Source organism: Haplochromis burtoni, unplaced genomic scaffold (genome assembly GCF_018398535.1).
Source record: "Haplochromis burtoni strain Fernald_Lab_line unplaced genomic scaffold, NCSU_Asbu1 Contig_350, whole genome shotgun sequence".
Taxonomy (NCBI): domain Eukaryota; kingdom Metazoa; phylum Chordata; class Actinopteri; order Cichliformes; family Cichlidae; genus Haplochromis; species Haplochromis burtoni.
In genome coordinates, this window is record NW_024582711.1 from 599,756 (window position 1) to 619,192 (window position 19,437).

General features: G+C 37.9%; 1 protein-coding gene across 2 annotated transcripts in view; it reads right to left on the minus strand.

The window, feature by feature from the left end:
* The window catches only part of lrrc4ca (leucine rich repeat containing 4C, genome duplicate a), a 49,425-nt gene that overhangs the window by 15,453 nt on the left and 14,535 nt on the right, over positions 1-19,437 (minus strand). The window lies entirely within an intron of this gene.

Here is a 19,437-nt window from a genome sequence, read left to right on the forward strand (position 1 = left end):
TTGACAACTAGCAATTGGCACAGATTTGGTGATCTTTGGTGAGTAGGTCTATTTATAGCAGATGTAGTTGACTCAAAATAAACTCATCGAAAGGAGGGGAGAGGTGACTTTGCACAACAGTGTAGCTCACGGAAGAAAAAAGGAACCTGAATAGTTTAGCACTCATGAACATGTCATGAATCTTGATGATATGTAGGAATATAAATAGAATATCATTTATCATCAATAATAAAAGTATACCTCAATCCAAGTCTATAGCTGTAAATAACACATACGTGTTTAAAATTGGTAAGCAATGACAAGATCCCTTACTGGAATAAGTAAGTTTATCAATAAATATTGTAACACAATTAGTTGGGGGAGAAGTATTCAGTGCTATCTGTCTTAAACTTTGCTAAAAATGACCAATTATGTCGACAAAGTAGATGATAGCGATGATGGATATGGACTATGTGCTATAATCATTATCACTGTTGTTATTATCAACAACATCAATATTGTAACCACCCTTCCACCCCCACCTTCTATCCTCCACAGAGAGCACAGAAAACACCTTCTGACTTTCCTCTTCCTCTGACAAAGATCTACATTATTACATTTTTAAAAAGCATGTTTCGATCCTGTATTTTAAAAGACGTATGTGTTTTTTTCTAATTAAGAAAAAAGTCTGGTCTGTCAGAGACAGCTGCGACTTTGATGGTGTTTGGACATTTGTAGGATAAGAAAGTATGATGTGTTTCTTCAGTCAGTATGCTATATTTTGTAATTTAACTACAAGGTAAGAAATAGCAACCCATGGATGATCTAGAATAATAGAATAAATGCCAAGCCTTGAAAATGTATCCCCAATGTTATCAAAATTATACATTTTTATTTTCTAAACATCGTTATGCAGTGTGTTATTTTAAAAAAAATGGTCTAAACAGGTAAGGATAGTGACAGTTTGCAAATAAAAAATAGCTAATAAGAAAAAAAACAAGATAAAAATGTAGTCTAATACAGACAAGCAGCACTAAGGTGTTGTAGTTAAATTAAAAGGAACAACACTTATTTGTACCAGATTAAACCCATACTCAGCCTTAAAAAAAAAGAAAACAAGCCATGTAGCCTAACAAAGTCTTACTTCACTGTTTTCTGTCCAGGATCTCAGCATATTTTGACCAGCAGGTCACGCTACATTACCCACTAGAAAAGACCAGAAAGGCATGTCAGGATGATTCAACTGACTACACATCCACTCGTTCAATTAAGGTCTTTGGTGGGGCTGGCCCGTGTGGTTTGCAGTGTGGTAAATGCATCTCCCAAAGGAGCAGTAAGTGCTGAAATCAGCTCAGCTGAGCCTTCCATTTGTCATTATCTAATGGTAAATCCATGTGTGTCTAGTAGAAGGCTCTCACCAACCAGTAAGTGACACTAAGAGAAAAAAAGGAAAAAAGAAAGAAACACATTGTATACACAATAAACACCTTTGTTAAAAATTAAATGTCTATAGACATGTTAGAGCAAATGTGTGCATACTGTTCCTCTTTTATATTGTATTTTACTACTAAAAGCGGTATGATTATATCAAGAGCTTTAAAAGATCCATGAAATCTCTCAACTTTGCTTTGATGTGTTGTACAAGCACACATGGATTCCAAGCTATATTTTCTACTAAAAACAACAGAATGAGGAAGATAATGGTGACGAGATAAAACAAATTAACAGACTTAAAAGTAGGCATTTAGATAGAATACAATTATCTGGAACAAAGAAAGCCATTTCATAATTCTCTCAATTACATGATCTGGGACTTAATTAAATTAGAATGTGACCAAATCTATGTTATTAATTAATACATGCCTCAGCTATGTGCACAGTTTGTTGGTAGACAATATAAGGGCTTACAGGCTTTTCTGGAAAATTCAGATTTTTTTCTCCATGTGTGTGTGTGTCAGTGTGTGTGCGTGCCTGTGTATGTTTGAATGCCTGTATGTGCTAGTACAGTTGATCATCACGCCTACTGACAACCAGACTTGCTTGAAATATGGTGTCTGATGGTATGATGTCATACTGCCAGATCTTCTTATCTGCAATTCAGAAACCGGTGCAGGATGAGGTCTGTCTATTGTAACAGAATAGTTTCATCTGTAGTGTTTTAGAGTGATGGAAAACATGGCTATTTTCAAGTCCAATAGAATTGGAAGCCCTGTAGGGCTGAAGGCTAAGAGAAAAATGGGATACATCACAGACTACAGCATGTAGCATTGTCCTCAACATATTATCCCTACAAAAGATTCACTGTAAAAGCATTATAATTTGCTGTTTAAAAGAAACACTTTTACAGACCTTGGTTAGCACAACAGTTTGAAATGCTGCTGAACCGAGGATGCCGCACAGGAACTCGTTGCAGAGTGGAATTAGTGCAATCAGGGGAGATATGGAATTAATATGTCTGATTAAGTGCCTGACTAAATTAGCATTTGGAGTCCAAAGAGATTTCAAACACGAGGGGAGGGATGAGATATGTTCTGAGAAGAAGAAAGGCTGACAGATTGCACTATAGAGGATAATAGAGTAGCTAAAACAACAAGACGGAGGGAAATGATAGAAGGAACAGTTACGACTCTTGGTTTTACTCAGACCAGTCGTTAAATAATTTTAACAAATAAAAAAACAACAACAGAATTTTGTTTTCTCCTGTTCTGCTTGCGGAATGGATTCACACTCGCTGCCTTATCTTAGATTTTCACCAATACAGAAAGCAGCTGTCAGTTGTTCATGATGTGAGAGGTAATTGGTTTGGCCCCATCAAAAAAGTTAGCGCCTTCAAAGACACTATGATCTGTTTTCATGTAGACCCAGTAATTAGGAACTGAATGACTACATGGAGATGGTTATACTTAGAGAACAAAGACATTAAGAATTAAAAAATGTGACAAGTATTTAGAGACAGGCAAATAAGGACACAATACCAACACTTATGAAAAAAAAAAGGTGATGAAAAACAGAGGGAAAAAGTAGTACGAGGAGATGAATGGAAGATGAAAGAGGAAACATGACTCGCCCCTCGGAGAGAGAGAGAAATAAGTTATCAATATGGTGTTTCTTCCTTAAAATGTCTAACTTGAAATTCTGGTGAAAGCCAGAGAAAAAGGCATGAGAACAGATGACGTCTTGATTAACAGAGGAGGCACAGCACAGTAAGCAAAACAGCATATGCAATGCAAATCTATTTGATCTGACACTGAAATTGAATCTGTGCGCGGTCCCTCTTAATTAACAAAAAAAAAAGAGAGCAAAAGTGAAAGAGAATAAAAAGAGGACAAGATTACTCTTAAAAGAACAGAGTGAAGCGATCAAGGTAAAAAGCGCAGCCAAAGAATAAAATGCAAGGTAAGACAGAGAAATGAAAACCTTCGAGCAGGAGAAAAGGTGAATACAAATTAAGAAGAAAAGGCAAAGTGGTATGTGGATTACTTTGGGCAAATGAGTGATATATGAGCAAAGAGGGTGAGAGACACATGGGGAAAGAGAAGAGTGGAGAGCAGTAGAATTCTTATTATTTATTTCATTTTGTGGTGTGATGGCTGTTGAGAGAAGTTTGCTTTCATGACTTTGCACCAGAAAGGCTTTCTAAAAGAAAGCTTTCAATTCGTTTATATTCGATTCAGTTTTCTCTTACAGTTTGAATAGGTACAGTCAACAAAACTCTGGTTAGGTGTAGGGAAGAATAATATCCACCCATTGTCTTAAACTGCTTGTCCAGCTAAGGGTAAAGGTATGCTGGAGCCCGTCCCAGCTGTCATAGGGGGAAAGGCGGGGTGCACCAGTTTATTGCACATCTAACACATAGAGACAACCGTTCGTGCTCACATGAACACCTGGGCAATTTAGCATCACCAATCAGCCTGGCGTGCATGTCTGTGGGAAGAAGCCAGAGTACCCAGAGAGAACATGCAAACTCCACACAAAAAGGCCCAAGCAGGTTAATGGACATGTTTGTTTCAGTATATTTCCAGTCAGTGGGTTTAAACCAGGAATTCTCTTGCTGTGACAGCGTAACCACTGCTCCTACGAGCATCGTGCCAGAAAAGAGTCAATGTTAAAATCCAAATTTTCAGCAACATAAATCACATCTTAGTGAGTCTGCTTGGCAGAAAACCCTGAAAGCAAACTTTACTCGTGGCACATGTGATGGTAATTCACCGCATGTGAAATGTACACCGTACTTTTTGAGAACTAAACTTGAGCAGTTGTTGAAGTGAATAACATGCTCCGTGGCAAACTGACAAGTTGGAGTAATTTCCTCCATCTGTTCTTTTTCAGAAATTAAAAAGTGGACTTCAATTGGTGTCTCATTTGGTAGAAAAACAGACTTATCGGTACAGTCTAATTAAGCTATTTTATGATAGAATGATCCTGCTTGCTCTATCATTTTCGTTACACTGAAGATATGAAACTCTGAGTTTTAAATTTCCAAAGGCACTGACTTGTCTAATGTAATCTTGTTTATATGATCAAGGTCCCTAGAGTATGAGTTCTGTTCTTGGGTCTCTTTTATTGACTGATCTGACTATGATTGCACACATTGAAGTTGTTTAGCTGGTGTTTTCTGCTGCGGTGAGACAACCATTTCTACCTCCACACAGGAAATATTAATTTCAAATAATCAGACTCCATCACCAATTACTTAGCATATTTTTTACTGACCTTGTAGCTTTTTATGCATATTTCTCCTAACAAGAACCCATAATCTGTGAGGCATATTGCACTGTATTTTGTTAAATATATTGTTGTTTCCAGGGAGACAAGTCCATTTAATTTAACCACCCCAATGATATTTTCTGTTATGTTACTCTCAAAACAACCTTTACATTAAGCTACTGTTTTCATCATCAAGTACTTTAAAGTTACGTGGTGTTGTGGACTTCTCTAGAAAAGTGTGAAGGCTTTGGTATGTGTCCATGTGCAGAATTTTGTATTTCCCTTGACTTTTCAGCCATGTAAGAAAGATCCCAGATTCCGGTCCACAGGTTAGTATAACAATCTGCAAATGCATGCATCTCTGTTTCCACATACTAAGACAATTTTTCACCCACCTGTCTGAAAATCCACGTGGACACATTTTCACACAAAAGACTTGATATTAGACTACAGCTATAACCCATGCAACAGAGTGAGGATGTAGAAGTGTAGCTACCCTTCCCTGGTGGGCTCAGCGCTAGGCATGCTAAGCGGATTTACAGTACAATATCTACACCAAGCAGAGCATTCATTACAGGTATCAAGAGTTGAAGTTGATAATACAGTTAAGAAAGGAAATGCTGACATAGTATCAAAGAAAGGATGTAATATGAGTGCCAGATTATGATGTTGAACATTTTCATTGTAGACGGAGGCGGTGAAAGAGGAATAAGAGAAGAAGTGAGGATCTATAGATTAGAATATGACTTAATTTGTGTCTTCCTGAAGCCAAGTGAGTGCATGAATCACCAGAATATGGTATTATGTTGTAAATGTATGTATATGCAATATAAGTGTCCATACAATATGTAAATGAAATTTACCACAAAATATTATTTACAAAATCCGCATCATACTATGTAAGTAAATGGTAAAGAAAAGAAACGCCTGGAGAAAAATGTTATAACCAATTAGGTTATAATTGGTTATGTTACTGACATGCTGCTAATTACTTATATTACAGGTCAGTAACATAACGTAATATGAAAAGAATGTCTTTAAAAAGCAGTTTTGCAGAAATATAGATGGGAAGAAGTTCAGCAGTCTGCAAAAAACAAAAACAAAAACAAAATAAAAAAAATCTGTGTGTCTACATATTGTGGAACACTTCCAGAATAATGTTCGCTAACATTGTCAAGAGAGTCAGAGAATTTGGAGAAAATTCAAAAATTATGATCAAAGTATAGGTTTAGGACCCTTGCAAATCATTGCATTCTATTTGTATTAACAATTTTACATAGTGCCACAGCATTTTCAGAATTAGAGTTGCACCTTAACACATGCCATGAAACTGGATTGTGGAGTTTTATTATGCATGTAATACTTGAGAGAGTGCTTAAGTGGCAAGAAATGAAGGCAAAAATTAAATGTGGTCACTTTGTTAGTAATACAAGTTACTTTTGGGTGATGAACAAACTTATAAGTGAGATTATTTAACATCTGGTGCATTATTGCATTGGTTTGTAATGGGGAACTGTTTCTGCCCACAAAGAATAGACATGGTATGAACAGCATGTTAGGTCTCCAGAAGAGGTTTTCCAACACAGCTGGAGTGTGTTGTGATTCCTCCATCTTTTGGAAGTGCACAAAGCCAACACAAAAATCATTGTAGTTACTGTATTTGCATACACAACATACAACCATAATGTAACATAATTCCAAGACTAAGACTAAAAAATAAAAATAACTATGGTTTCTTACTGTGTGTCCACAGATTGGGTGAATTGGTACATCATGCCATGTCCATGTGTGTGTTTTGATGTCTTATTGTAAATATTTTATCAAAATGTTCCATACCTATGCTGTGGTCATGTAAAACTATGTTAGACTGAAATCACTGACATGCATGTCTGGTAGTGTGTGTGAAAAAAAAAGACTGAGTTAAAGAGGGGTGACAGGGCGATAACTGTATGGAAAGTGAACACAGTTCTTGGGAACCCTCTCTCTCTCTCAGCAGAGAGGGAGGCCGTCTGAGGTTATTTATGTTTCATCTGGAGATGGAAGCTGAAGAGTAGAGGGGAGACCCCCCAGTGGAATTACTGACTGGAGATATACCCTCCCAGGGCTACAGTCTCTCTCTTCTCCCTCTTTCTCCCACTCCTGCTCACTTTCCATCTCCCACCTTTCTGATCTTCACCAGAGAGCTGCCACTGTCTCTCTGGGAGAAGGGGGAAGAGAAGAAGAAAAAGGGAAATTGCTCATTCTCAATGCCATCTTTTCCTGCCTCACAGTCAAACTCTATTCATCCCACACGCCTGTGGTCTGCAGAGCTTTGCTTGGCTTTGCTTTGCTCTAGATGCACCAAGAAAGCTGAGCTGAGTTGTTCTTAAGGCTCCTCCCAGGTTTGTCTCCCTCTACGTGGGAAGCATAGCTTCTTATCCCAGCCCTCCTCATTAACAGCATTCCCATCACACACCACAGTCATTAAAAGAGCCACTTGTCCTCCTCCATCCCCCTTGATATTCTCCTTTCATCATTCAATTTCTGTTTGGATGAACTAGTAGTGTGAATGGCTGACACCTTTACTCCACCAGGACCAGAGTGAATTATTGGGAGGCAGAGAACTGCGGTTACATAAGCATCATAAAGCTACCTCTCCATGACCCGTTCCAGACATTCTGGTGTTACCATGGGAGGCAATGAATAGATGCTTTTTTGTTCCCAATTTCTCTTAATGAACAAAGGTGTCAAATGCGATCTCATATTCAGGTCATTTGGGAGGTTCTCCATAGCTGCAAGAAGTCAGGATGCTAAAAATACAAGTGCAGCAGAAAGTATGCATGGCAGCTTATACTTTGAGAGTGATTTGAGACAATCCCTTCCCCTTTCTATCATCCAGGGAAGGTTTCAGCCTTTATACAGTGCAAGTTTTGAGCAACTACATAATTAAGTTGACATTGTTGCTACAGCAAAGTGCTCCTCAGCAGTGACGCTCCCCTGTAGGAATCCTCACCTGGCGCTGGTGTGTGACCCCAGGAGATTGCTATTTCCATGCGATGCTTTTCTCTCTGTCGTGGCACAACACAATCCCCATCTACTGTCAGATTTCATAAGCTGGATGAAAACATGATGAGGAATGACGAACCATCAAATGCTTCTACATTTCTATGGAGAGAGAGACGACGGGTGTGAGGGACGGGGGAGATGAATAAGGGACCTGCTGCAAGAGTGGGGCTTGTATAGAAAGAGAGACTGTTCATTATTCCTCAAATAGAAACAAGCCCAGTCTCTGCTAATCTCCCTCACGACTGTAACAAGAAAATGGACTCTGCTTTCACTGCCTCTCAAAGCCACAAGCTAACAATGGGTGTAGAAGAAATCAAATTTGCACCCCCCAACCACCCACCCCCACCTGTTAACCTTCTTATTTTCTTATTTCTTTCCTCGTCTAGCCTTCTCTATGACTTCCTCCTTCTCATGTAACTCTCCCCTGCACTCCATCCTCTGCCTAGTTAACTTCATTGGTCGAGGAGGAAGAATGCTGAGAAGGCAAGACTAAGAAGAAACGAGCATCAATTAGACTCTAAAGTGCACTTTATTTTTTGTCCCCGTATGCCAAATTAAATTACACTATAAATAAAAAAAGCGCAATGGAAAAGCAATGAACTTTAATTATCGAAGCAGAACCTCAGCATGGGTCATTGCTCACTACACTCCACATCACTGTGTGCTCCTACACTACACACGTTCTGGCTTAGAGCCACTGTTTGGATCTTCTCAGGGATGTAAATTCTGCAAAATGAGTCTTATTTTATAATCAAACCCGCTTGGTCACATATCACTGCCAGTCCATCATATACTGTCTTTCATACATCTGTTCATTAATTCAAAAATATAACCAGCTATTAACATGACAACAACTCATTTAGGTGTGTAGACAAGGTCAAGAAAACCTGCTAAAGTCTAAACCCTGCATCAAAACAGGGAATAAAGATGATTTAAGTGACTTTGAGTGCCAGCAGGCTGAGTATTTCAGAAATTGCTGATCTGCTGAAACTTTCTAATACAACTATCTCTAGGGTTTACAGAGAATGGGCCAAAAAAGCTAAAATATCCAGTAATCAGCAGTCCTCTGGGTAAAAGTACCTTGTTAATTCCAAAGGTCAGAGGAGAATAGCCAAACTGCTTTGAGCTGATAGGAAGCACTCTCAAATAACCACTCTTTGCTTCTACAGTAAGCAGGAGAGCATCTTTGCATGCCTTGCATACAACACATCAACCCTTGAAGCAGATGGACTACAGTGTCCAAAGATTGGGTGCCACTCCTGTCAGCTGCAAAAAGAAACTGAGGCTACAATTCACTCTGGCTCACCAAAATTGGAAAGCAAAGTTTCGGACTGATCAGTTTCAACATCAGCTCTGAGATTATGATGGGAGGGTCTGACAGCATAAAAATAACATTAAAAAAAAGAGTTCTGTAGGCAAAAGCAGGTGCAACCCAGTACTAGCAAGGTGTGACCAATGAACTGGCCGGATGATATTCTATGTCCATGTTGCTCCAGACAACCTTTAATTGTTCACACTATTCATGAAAGAAGTCATATGTAATTAACAGGTAAGTTACATTAAAATGTATGAAATAATAGGTATAATAATAATAATAATAATAATAATAATAATAATAATAATAATAATATTGAAATGTTACACTGAAAACCCCATGGCATTTTTTTTTTAAATAATCTTCTACTTATATTATATACATGACTTAATCTTCTTACCTACTGTGTCAAGACATGAGATCACAATGATAATTCATTCAGGAACGCTGGGAATACAGAGGAAAACAAATTAAACATAACTAAGATGGTGCTTTCCACAACGTGGCTTGGATGGATGGGGTAATGTGTGTCTGTGGGGGAGCAAGACACAGAGAGTGGAGAGAACGTGCGAGACAGCAGCTGGCACCCCTCTATTTCAGTTTTGGGAGGGGTGCCAGGTCAGATGGCAGTGCACAGCAAGACCTGCCAATGTTTTATCTTTATCTTTTTAAGTGAGCATTGTTGATTGTGTACCATCAACATATGACCTCGATGGAAAGTCAGCTTTTCATTTATATTTAAGAGGATTCTTTGCTGTGGTAAAATATCAGGAATAATCTAATTTAATAATCTAAAAATGACAGCTTGTCAAGTCATCAGAAAAAAGAAAACGAACGTTCACCAGACATATTCGGATTTTTTAAAAATGTATTTAATTAAGTATAATTCATTTCAAAATGGCTGCTAAATAACACAGGCTTGTGCACCAAATATCAAGGTAATGATGCGGGATTTTAGATTATTAATCTAGATACTCCATTAATAAAGTAATTTGGCTTCATCACTATGGAGCCCTTGAGGATATCAAGGACATCAACCAAATAAGAGCAAGAGAATTAAGGTAAGAGTAAGATGAAAGGATAAAATAGGCCACCAGTGTTGCACGTCAACAGATAAGATGAGAGGAGCCATTTCATTCCAGTTATTTTTTCAGTAAGGACCAAAATGCCTGAGATTCAGTAAGGGTTATTTTCATATTATTCTGATTTTTTAATGAATAGATATAATATGACTTGAAAGGTAAAATAAAGCTGTCTATTCAAATCTGAAAAACCATTAAAATGATGATATTGTCATGGCCCATGGACTGTGTGCTGTCCCTGATATTTGACATTTAATGTTGATGTGTATCTGAGTTGGTTTTGATTCATATGTTTTGCAGGTTAAGTTTAAAAGGAGACTACAACGGGAACCATCCTGTTGCAGTCTCCTTGTGTTCTAGCAATGCTCAGACTCAGTTTTTTTGTACGATATAATAACTATTTGAAGATGGTTTACTATTCTATGCTTAGTTTTGAGGTCTTGGTCTTTTTTTTTAGCTTCAGGATCATCTTCCTCCAGTATTCCACTGTCTCAGTTGTCATGTCTGTTAAAAGTCTTATCTTTTAGTATGTGTTTTTCGATAAATCCTTTTAGTGCATTGTGTCGGTTCAGCCCAGCCTCCCAACAGTTCGTGATATTGTCATAACTTTAAATCTATTCATTTTTGTTGCTGGACATGAATTTACAATTTTTTGGAACTGTTTTTTTTACTATGTTCCTCAACACAAACTTTGTATATTATGTCCCTGAACACAACTCTTCATTTGGCTATTACACATTATTTATTAAGAATATATGACAAAAAAAGCGGCAAAAACTACTTGATTACACCATTTCTTTTAAAACTATGCTTTTTTACAACTGGTTGACAAACTTTCCTCTTTCCAGTATTTTAGGGAGGATTTCAGAAGGAAGTGTTGAATTTTCAGCACAAAAGTTGTTTTCTCTGAAGATGTTGCCGCCGATCTTTATGGTGCTTCATTCACCTTTGTCCATAATTATTCCAAAATAAGGCACTTCTACTTGGCAAAACAATGATTAGCCAAATGGTTGCCCTTACATTCTTCAAAAAATAATAATAATAATAATTGAATACATATGAATGGACCTCTTTGTAATCATCAACATTTTTTGATTAATAATTGTAATTTATTAAGAGAGAGTGAGACTATACTTTAAAGATTATACTTAAAATTAGTGTTTTTTTGATGAAGCTCATAGTTACGGTTAGATCAGGTGACCCTGAACCATCCCTCAGTATTTAGGTTTAAGTTGCTAGGGAACGTCTACACTAAGATGATACACTAAGCCTCTCACCCTTTTTCACTCCTTGCTGCATATCATTTAATTTTGTCTTCTCTCTCCAGAGCCTGGATCTGCTGGAGGTTTCTTCCTGTCAAAAGGGATTTTATTCTTCCCACCATCACCTAATGCTTGCTCATAGGGGATTGTCTTACTGCTGGGATTTTCTCTCTAATATTTTTGTAGAATATTACTGTATAAAATGCCTTGGGGGAACTGTTGTGCTTTTGCTTTATATAAATAAACTTGAATTGAACTTGAATTTGTATGTTGCATATTTACTGAGATGTAGTTTAACTAAAGTTGATGCTGTTGTGTCTGGCAGCTGTGTATAGCTCGGTGTATTTGTGTGTCAGGGAGTTAGTGGCTGTTCCAATACCTTTCATTTTTGTTCATGCAGTTTGTTCTTGCAGGTTTTGTAATAGTTGAGATTTTTTCTTTCATAAATATTCCACCCATTGTCTGACAGAGGAGGTATGCCATTATGATTTACTAAACTACGGTCTGAGCTATAACCCAAATGGCTAGGTCATGCTTGATTTGAGAATGTAGCAACAAAATAAATGTCATCTACTAGTAGTAGTGGCTGTAAGATACACAAAAGGTGGGTCTTCAATTGTGATTAGGATGCTAAAGGCTAATTTTCCTGAGGTTAAAAGTAGTGTTCAAAGTCTTGTATTTTAATGTTCATTTTGTCTTTTGGGAACCGGTTGATCAGTTATTTCTTGTTTTGATATGGTAACCATTTGCAAGATGCATCAACAGAGTATTTATTAATTACAGGAATAAGTCAAACATCGTGCTAAACAGGATGACTGCCTGTGGCATTTTTACTTGATTGATAAATGACTCGAGCTCATTTGTAAAAATAAATAAATAAATAAAACTAAGATTTTCTTTATTAAAATTAAAATAATACAAACAATTAAATAAGATTAATAAATAAAAGCACTGTGCTAATTCACAAATATTTTTATTACAGATTTGCTAGCATAGGTAGGTCTAGCTATAAACCACTTCTTTACAAAAGGAAGTTTTAGTTTTGATGAATTCAAACTTTTTCAGTTTATAAAATAATAGACTGGCACATTTGTCTATCAAAAGTTAAATAATCTGGCTTTGAAGTGATATTATCAACCACTGCTTTACAGTATTAACCAGATTTTGATTGGCTCTTACAAACTAGTTGTAATAGCCAGTACTTAAGAACTAGTGCTATATAATACAAACTGAAAACCTTTTTTTTGCCAAAGAATGTATGACACAATTTTGAGTTCGTCAGATACAGTTCAACCACCAACCACTCCTAGGCACTTAATTACACATGAAGATCAAAGTCCTGAAAGAAACAGTTGAAGTAAAACTAGAAATCAATCAAATGACGCAGCCACCTCCTTACACATTCTCACTCACATACATTGCTCATGATTCCTTGAATTAGGCCCGTTACACAATTGAACTGTGGTGAATCATTATGCGTTAGTGATGTCTGTTCATGGTTTACATAACCAGGATTTAATAATAAAACAAGTGTGTGAATGCTCTCCCACAATACTACTGCTGCTCCTTGTCTAAGAAGCAGTACTTGGTTTTGTAGAGCTATTCTGAGTCAGGCAGAGACCTGTAGAAATACAGAATGAGAGAAAGAGAGAGCATAGAGAGATGAAATGAACCGAAGAAGTACATGGCTCCTGCCACATGCCTTCCTTTTACCCTGCAGAGTCTCAGACATTTTGGTCACTGAGGTTTTACAGATGTAGAAATCTTTCAAGGGCTTGTGCATTCAATTTGGCATCAAAAAGCATGGATCAAAACAAGAGCGTATATAGTTTGTTTCAGATCTGCAAACAAGACAGGGTGAACCCTTTCAGTAGATACTGAAAGTGTATGCTGTACACAAAATTCAGAACCAAACAATCTTTAGCCTGTTTTTCTTTTTTCTTTTGTTTTTCATATTACATGACTGAAATATATCCTCGTATCACAGCAAGAGGAATTATAGGGAATGAACGTATCAGCAAGTTCATTTTCAATTATTGTCAGTTATTAACCCAACTGTCTGACAAGCCATGAATACAAAAAAGGAACAAATTAATGGAGACCCTGAATGCTTGACCCTCACAGTGAGGGGATCCGGTGATTCTTGTTGACAGCTGGGGGTATTTTACTGGCCCGTTCACAGGATCACAGAAAATCACCGATCGCTCAGAACAATCACTTTGTTCTGAGCGATCACGTTCATCTAGCGATAAAACATTTCTGTGATGGGAGTATTTTCTTCCAGGATGAGAATGTTCACATCCAAGGGGTTATAAAGCTCACAAAATGGTTTGATGAAAATGATGTCAATCACATTCCGGGGCATTTGCTGTGGGGGCTGTTATTGGCTGAAGTGTTACTTTCCTCCATCATCTTCAAAATACCAAATCAGGGAATATCTTTTTAAAGGGGGATGTTCCATCTTTCCAATAAAGTTATGGAAGCTTGAGGAATGAATGATGAGATACAAGTATAAGGTACAAAATTCAAGGCACTCTGGGAGCACACACCTTACTAAGGGACTTAATGTCAATTTCTCTTAACTTATCACTTGTGTGTATGTTAACAATGAACATAATATTGTTAATTGACAACACATTTTCCCCTACAGAATATTTCAATTCCTAGTTTTTCTGCCGTTTGCTACTACAGGATTAATTTTGGTTATGCTGCTGCTAAGAATCATGATCTAGATGTGATGTGTATATTTACATTAAACCAAACTCACAGTCTATCTATAATCCCCAAAAGTGCTTTTGTTTTCTAAACCTTAGAATGACAAATGGCCATCTGGATAAGAATCTCAGTGGATCTGTGGTTCAAGGTTTTTACAGTGGAATTAATTAAACCCAGTTCCTTCCCAAAATTACCCCAACAAACATCTTACTATGACAATAATGCTTGGGAGGGCAATTTAGGAATGCATGAACTAAAGAAATGACAGAAATCATTGCACACAGACAGCGTACACACCTATACACCCATAAAGTAGGCAGCGTTTAGAAGTGAAGCCTGTAAGAGCAGATGCTTGCACACACACAGGCACACTCTCTATGTTAAAAAGCAAAAAATATTAATTGAAAATCTCAGCTGTGTATTTTTATATTTTATATAACTTCTGACAAACTTGGCATCCCTAGGCCTTCGTTCCTGACAAATTACTGGCGGACAAATTACAGAGCTTCAGCTGGAAATGAACAAAAGCCCAACTGAGGGACACGCTCAGCTGGCAGACATTTAACTTTAGCTGGAGAACCCCCGAGTGTGTGTATGTGTGTGTGTCTGTGTGTGTTTATGTATGTGTGTGTGTGTAAAGAAGAGAGAGAGACTTCATGTTAGCAGTCACATCACATCACAGTTTGCAACCACATTGATTAAGAGAGTTACCATGCAGACTAATTTGGACATGGAGCAGACTAAACGGTTACTGGCAAACTCTGATTTTATGTGAGGACATTAGAACACATTAATTATCTCACATCACCATAAATGATTTTTTTCCCCTTTCTGTGCAGCTTTTATTTTTACTTTTTTAGTCATATGTCTAGGCATTAGTGAATAAGGGATTATAAGCACATGTAATTTTTTTAAATAAAGAAACAGCTATTGTGTGTATGTGTGTACATAGATCTAGTTATAGCCATGGAATTGCTTGTCGGCATGTTTTGTACCACTGCATGCATGTGGAGCTTTTATTTGTTTCACTTTATTTGAGGATGTGGCCCTTTGGGACACTGAAAAAAATTCTATGTAAACTGTGAACTGCTGAGGGATTACAAGAGCCAAAGCCATCCATCAGAGCTGGATGTATCCTCCATATGCAAGCAAATGAATCAGAGCACGTGCCCTCCCACCGGATCCATGAGCAGAATAGGGTGCAAGGGTGTTAGGTGAGGTGAAGAAATGCCCTATAATAAGATGGAGATTAGAAAACCCTCTTGTGATGCTAGAGTAAAAGTTCAGGCAAATATAAGAATAAATGACAAATAAGGTCAATTAGATTGGCTCTGTGACAAAGCAAAGACAGCATTAAAACCCATCACGTCTTTTGAAGTGTATAGTGCTAAGCACAGTGTGGCTGTAAGATATCTAGTTATCCCTGAAAGGGTCTGTAATCACTGGAAGTAGTTGCACAAGACCCCACTCCACACAGCTGTGTATCACTTTTTGCAGCACTGTGGTACTGTCGTCCTCTAGGAATGATTAACCCAGAAGAGCTTAATATAGAAGGAGAGGAAGAAATAGATGGGATAGAAGGATGAGAGGGAAAGAGTGAGAGAGTGAGCAGGGCAAAGAGGACATTACTGAATTCCTTGGAGAGTCTACTCTTTACCTCTGCACATCATACCATGTTCACCACCGTTTAGCAATCTGTCTGCTAATTAATCATGCACTGTAATCAGTCAGATAGGTAGTGAAAAATAGTCTGTGTTCATATGTATTAGGAAACAGGTACACAGAATAAAAGATACAGACTGAATGCCATTTGCTGTTTCAGTAATCTCATCTATAATTGCAATGTTAATGAAATCAGGCTTTGGCATTTACTTAGCTAGGTTCAAGTTGCAAAAATACAGTGCAGACTTCACTTTTTGCTTGGCACCTATGAGTTGTCTTTTGATGATGTACTGTGAGTTTGTTAGACTTAAAGAAATCAGACCAGTGAACAATGGCCAAGTAAATCTTTGATTCTGGAGTTTTATCATCTACTAGATGGGATTGGGTGCACTATTCATTATGCTGATAGTGATCTCCAGAGTGGTGGTATCACAGTCACTGGAGATGGATTGACTGCATTGCCATCAGGGCAAGAAATCATGTCTGCAGCTTTTTAGACTAATTTTGACATGGTGGCAAAAGCAGCAGGGGTGGGCCGGGTTAGCATCCGACTCAGAACACCAGCCAAGCCTGCTAGCTCCCATACAGCCATCAGTGCTAATCTCCTGCTAAGTGCTAACAATAGCACTGATGTGCTTGCTTTATGGAGGAACAGTGCACCCCACAAGTCTGCCTTGTTTGCACGATGCTCCAGCAACCAACCATCTTTAACTTTCCCATTACCAAGGGAACAGTAGAGCTGAAATCAGCTCGGGTATTGTTGCTCTCCTGGAATAGCTGTGTGATTGAAGGCACACAGGTTACTGGATCTGCCATCACAGGCACCAGGAAATGAGGAAAATGTGGATAAACAGTTCTCAAAACCAGCTCCTTTGCATAAAGCACAATGAGATTAGTGAAAGAGAAAATGTGGAGCAGGATAGCGACGATAAGAGGGGAAGATATAACACTTAGTGTTTAGGGTATTTAGACTGGCAATAGAAGAAGAGAGTTTGGAAGAGTTCAACAAGAGTGGAAATGAATAGATTCCCTTAGACGAAATGAAAGAAGCACATTCCAAAATAATAAATCTATAAAGTAAAAAAAAAAACATACTGGGACATTTTGAATTGAATTATACCGATCATACATCGCATGGCTGTTTGTCAAGTATATGAAGTCAAAAGCACAGATTCTTTTTGATGTTTTCACTGAGAGACAGACATGTACCTGCTCTCATTGGTTGTTCACTTCATATTTCAGTAGAAGTTTGTCATGTTCACATTCTTGTTCATACAGTGAGACAATGCTCAGCTATCTGCCTGAGAAGCCTCACTACAGGGTAATAGAAATACTGCCTAAAGCGTACTTTAATTGACAATTCACTATAAGTAACCTGGTTTTCTAAAAGAGGGTGACTGGTTTAAATAGACCTTCAGTGACTTTCTTTGTCCTCACACATCAGTCTGGGATCCTCCTGTAAATCCAAGCTACTACTACTGCATAACATAACGATGCCTTAGTAGGATTAGGCCTTGCAAATCTTGCAGTATTATTTCCATTTTATACGAAATACAGTGTGCTGTTACTTATAGCAGCAACTCGGTTGAATACTAACTATATACTATAACCTAATAATGTGTTTCCCTGATATTTATATCTGCAGTTTAATGTCTTTGTGGGACACCTCTTTATTTACCTTCTCTAATTAGGACAATTACTGTATATTTATGCTAACCAGGATATGCCCCTCTCAAACACTCAGTAATCTTTCATATGTAAGCATATGTGGTCCACCACATTTCATAAAGACTTTAATCCTGTAACAGCTCTGGGCATTGAGTTTGAAACATGGTAAATCACTGTGGACCCTAGCTGCACTGAAAAGGCAAGAGCTTTACCGTGGTATATCAAAGTGCAGTTCTCCATTTTAACACACTCTCTGAAGCTTTCTTTCTTTCTTTTTTCCATCTGTATTTCCTTTTCCCACATCTTTAGGGTTTTCATAGACATAATATCAACTAATGTGTGAGATGTATGGCCTTATGTATATTTCTTTTAGAAATTGCAATTAAACTGTCATTTTAATGCAAATTTACTGCATAATCCAGAAGCATCATTATTTCTGTGACTTCCTTGATTGGGTAGAGAAGGAGAGAAGGTTTGCCTGATCTTGCTAAATTGAATGACAACCAAAGACACAGCTAGAGAAGGAGGGACAGCAATGTCAAACACAACACCAAGTTAGGCAGGCATCTGGTGAGTGGAATTAACTTGCTGTCTGAGTTCACAAGCAGGTCTGACACACCAAAAGCTACAGCAACCACACTCAGCACACATGACATGTGGAGTGAACAGCAGTCTTCTTGGCCAGTTACCCATTTTCAAGGTGAGGCATGAAACTAAATGTGTGATATATTTTACGGTCAAATAAAATAGATAATGCTTTGCCCCGTGGACATTTTATCCAGACATTATGCCAAAGTACAATATACTGACCAATTTGTATTAAAGTATGCATTCAATCACTACTGATTGGGTTCTACGTAAACATATTTTCCTATATCCAGTCAAGCAGTTTTAGTGCCTAAAGCCAAATTCTAACCAATTAGAAAAAAGCAACAACATTTTTTTTAATTAAATTATTTGTGTGAGTGCAGGTTGAACATTCCCATAATAATGGACCTCATATACTGTAATATACCATTAGATATACGTGTTCAACCTTTGTAACTTCATGGGTTAAATTTATAATATAAATATGGAATTACATATTTCCCACAATGACACTAACACTCTTATGGAGTGTTCTTCCCAGTAAACTTGTCATTTATAGTGTAAATTCAAAAGAAAATGTGATAATATTTCCACTGGATCTATAAAATTCAGATCCTCAAAATCTAGTCAAAATCTGTCATCTGAGAAGCAAGGTTGAAATTTCAACAATCAATGAAACAATTAATATGTGTAGTATTTTTTTGTTTTGTTTTTTAGGTTAAGGTTATTATAAACCTTTACCACTAGGTACCAGGTCTTAGCCCCATCATCCAGATGGTGAAGGGATCCACCGAGCCAAAGAAGGAGTCCCACTGGGCTTGGTTAGCTTGTGGGACTCCGTAGGCAGCTGACAGGTACTAGCAGGTAGCTCTGGGAGTAGGTGAGGCAAAAACTCAAATGTGGGAGGGGTTTGATGGAACAAGACTTTCAGTCAGCCTCAAAGTGATTCTGGCAAACTATCAGGTGAAAGTGGTACTCGACACACCCGGTTTACAGTGTGGGTGGGGTGCTTCTGACTTCACTGAGGATATGTTCATGGAGTGGAAGCATTACTTCAAGGCAATCTGCAATCACACTGATGCATGGAGCAGGCATCCAACCAGAATTTTATAGGTGGCGCTAAGGGGCAGGAAGCTTCCACCTTGGTGGCCTCAGAATCTTGTCTCTGTTTTTTGGAGAGATGGCATGGTTGTTTTGGCAGGATTAAAAATGAGTCTCTCCAAGTCTGAGCCCAGATCAGGGATGAGTGGCTGTCCCAAGTGGAAGAGTTTAAGTATAGGGGCCTTTATGAGTGAGGGGAGAGGAAAGCATGATATTGAAACATGGATTGGTATAGCACCTGTATCAATGGGGACTCTTTATCATTCTGCAGTTGTAGTTTGTAGTTGTCGATTTACCCACCTATGGTCACAAG